This window comes from Pinus tabuliformis, chromosome 2_2 (assembly GCF_031772625.1).
Source record: "Pinus tabuliformis cultivar Carrire ecotype Pingquan chromosome 2_2, CPIR1, whole genome shotgun sequence".
Lineage (NCBI taxonomy): Eukaryota > Viridiplantae > Streptophyta > Pinopsida > Pinales > Pinaceae > Pinus > Pinus tabuliformis.
In genome coordinates, this window is record NC_142300.1 from 877,508,605 (window position 1) to 877,512,328 (window position 3,724).

Here is a 3,724-nt window from a genome sequence, read left to right on the forward strand (position 1 = left end):
TAAAACAGTTGATGCACAAGTGCCACTGATGGAAGAAGAAGATGTAGCAGAAAAGGAGCAGCAAGAATCACAAGTGAAGACACAAAACAGAGACACACCAACCAAAGACACACCAACAAGGACTCCAAGATTTCCAAAGTAGCATGGATCCTCTCAAGCAAATCAACAGATCAAGATTCTCCCAACAATCAATCAGGGGATGAATCAAGCAATGGTAAGAGAAAGATGAGAAGTTTGAAATATATTTACGATGATTTGGATGTTATTTCAAATTTTACATTGTTGTCATTCCAAACCTCTTTGTTTGAAGAAGCAATCAAAGTTGAAAATTGGGTGCAAGCCATGGATGAAGAAATTGAAGCTATTGAAAAGAATGATACATGGGATTTGGTTGATTTCCCAAAAGACAAAAATCTCATTGGTGTGAAGTGGGTGTACAAGAAAAATTTGAATGAGAAAGGTGAAATTGATAGATTTAAAGCACGACTTGTAGCAAAACAATTCTTGCCGCAACCAGGAATAGACTTTGGAGAAACATTTCCTCCAGTAGCCAAATTGGATACTGTAAGAGCAGCTCTAGCCACAACAGATCAGAACAAGTGGAAAGTATATTAGATGGATGTTAAATTAGCCTTCTTGAATGGAATTCTAGAAGAAGAAATTTATGTGTAGCAGCCTCCAGGATATGAAGTTGAAAGTAATGAAGAGAAAGTTTATAGGTTGAAGAAAGCGCTCTATGGACTGAAGCAAGCACCTAGAGCTTTGTATAACAAAATCAACAGCTACATGCTTAAGAATGGATTTTGCAGACGAAACATTGAGCCTACCTTACACACAAAGGTAAATGAGCATGGAAAAATTTTGATTGTTTGCTTATATGTTGATGACATGCTTTTTATAGGTGATTTTGAGATAGATGAATTTAAAGTAGCCATGATGAAAGAATTTGAGATGATAGATCTTGGTACCATGAAATATTTTCTTGGCATAGAAGTCGAACAATTTGAAAAAAGAATTTTTATTTATCAAAATAAATATTCCAAAGATTTGTTGAAAAGATTTAGGATGAAAAATTGCAAACCTGTCCCTACACCAGTTGCAACAAGTCCAAAGTTATGCAAGGATGATGAAGGGTCAGATGTCAATCCAACTTTATTCGAAAGATTGGTTGGTAGCCTCATGTATCTCATAGCTACAAGACCAGATATCATTCGAGGAGTGAGTTTGTTTTCCAAATTTATGGAGACTCCAAAAGACACACATTTGAGTGCGGGAAAAAGAATTTTGAGATACATAGCAAGAACTAGAGATTGTTGCATAATGTATGCAAGCACAGAAAAGAAGGATTTGATTGGATACACAGATAGTGATTTTGCAGGAAGTTTGGATGATAGGAAGAGCACTTCTAGTTTTGTGTTTCACCTTGGTTCAGGTGTGATTTCATGCGCATCTAAGAAGCAGCCCATTGTGACACTTTCATCAACGGAAGTAGAATATGTAGCAGCAACATTAGTAGCATGTCAAGCAGTGTGGTTAAGAAGAGTATTTGATGGACTCAAGCAAAAACAACAAGGATCAAAAGCAAGATATTGTGACAACACTTCAGTTACTGCACTATCCAAGAGTAGTGTGTTTCATCAGAAGAGCAAGAATATTGATAATAGATATCACTTTATTAGAGAACTTGTGAGCAATGGAGAAGTTCACTTGAAGCCTTGTAAATCTAGTGATCAATTGGCTGATATATTTACTAAGTCATTAGAAAAAGATGTGTTTGAGTTTGAGAGAAGAAACTTGGGTGTTGTAAGCCTAGCTGAGAAATAGACCAGCAGGCATGTTTGAGTTGTCATGGGTCATGATTTAGTTTTGAAATCGTAATTAAGGGGGAGTGTTAAAATAAGATAATTACTCCTGCACGAGGAGTTAGCTAAACATAGAGAGTCAGTTAACTGAGTGATTGAGTAATTGAGTATTTGAGTGTTATTCAAGTCAAGTCAAGTGATAGACGTGTGGTTGCATGTGGATGCATGTTAAGGCGAGTAGCTAATTAGAAAAGGATAAATACCCTTCACCGGGTTCATTGTAATCATGATGTTTTGTGTGATCAATAGAAGAGCAGCAACTCATGTTTTATGTGTGAATTCATGCTTTGTCTCCTCCTCCTCTCCAACAATATATCCCCTCTTTGAAATATTGGAGGTGCGAATTTTCTCTACCAATCATTTGACAACTCGAGCTGAAGCCTTCGGATCAAAGTGCCTACAGAGTTTACTAAAAAGCTTGTCACTTTGATCAAAAGTATCTACAAGAGTAACAAAAACTATCCATAGTTGTTAAGCTTCAAAATTTTGATTGCTTTAAAGGTTTTTTTATCATGTTGAATCTATTTCTACTATAAAAAAATAGAATTCAAGCATTCTTATTGTCCATGAGTTACGAAGCCGATAGGAAGAAATGGCCTTGGGTTATTGGGATCCCAAATAGTATGGATGATTTTGGTATTCTATAATGCCTTTAGCATAGTGTATGACTTGTGATCAAGAGGACTATGGACTTGTGACGCTACTCCAAATTTTCCCTGCACGTATATCCTTTTAGTTATTCCATGAAGCCATACCACAACTCCCACTTCTAAATACGTGATAGATACTCCTGCAATGAAGGTGAAAGCCACTGATCAACTCGGTGGTTTGGTGGCTGGCATGGTGCCTGTGGCATAGGTTTAGAAAGTTTGGAGGCCGGATAGTATTCGTTTGGAGGTTACCAATCGACTCAATCAAAGGCCAGAAGTCTCATCTGCAAAACATTGCCTCCACCCTACAATATTCAAAGGTATGCATCATGGTATCCTGTGGAGGTTTTCAATCATTGTGGGTGTCTCCTACTTGCTCAACTCCTTCCCATTTTAGTCTTTGCTTTCGAATGTTGGGTTGCTGGGTTGAATAGGATGTATATATTTGGACTCATGCACTTTGTTCTTTGTCATATTTTTCTTATCTTTGCTATTGCTCTCTATATTCTCCTATATATATATTTTACCAATTTCTACCCTTTGCATCACTTTCCACATGCCATCCGGGTCTGACTCTATTTGAGACTGTTAGTTAGCCTTTTTCGCTCTAGAAGAACCTTGACTGCTCATTAACATTTTTTCTTCCATTCGAGATCATTGGCCCTACATTTACTATATCACCTGACCTTGCAAATTTTTTGGCTTTAGGATATGTAACTACTAGATGTCCTCCTACACTTTTTATTGTTGCTATTGCAGATAGGATCCTGTTTATCTCCGCCATCCTCTGGTATGCCCTTGCCTGAAGTGCTCACTCGACTCTGGTCTCTTGCTAGTTTCTTTTTCTGTTACCGGAATTGTCCCTCTCTCTGACGGATGATCATTTCAATGAGTGTAGGTGGCATTTACTGCTGAGATCACGTCCCACTGCAACACCTGTCTGCCAGAAAATTTCCTATGTGCCCCAGGATCTTCGTACATCATCCATTAAATTCGATTTTATTCCTTGTGTCAATGTCATCTTTTTTTCCCAATTTGGATGATCTCATGACGGTGTACTTCTATCTTCGTGGTATGTGGGTTTATTCTTCGCTCATGTCCTCTCCCTCGTAAACATTCCTCCCGATCCTCGAGGGGATCGCAGTTATTTCTGGACCCATTTTATTTCTTTTCTTAGCTACCCATCTGTTATTTCTCATTAATTTCCGCCAG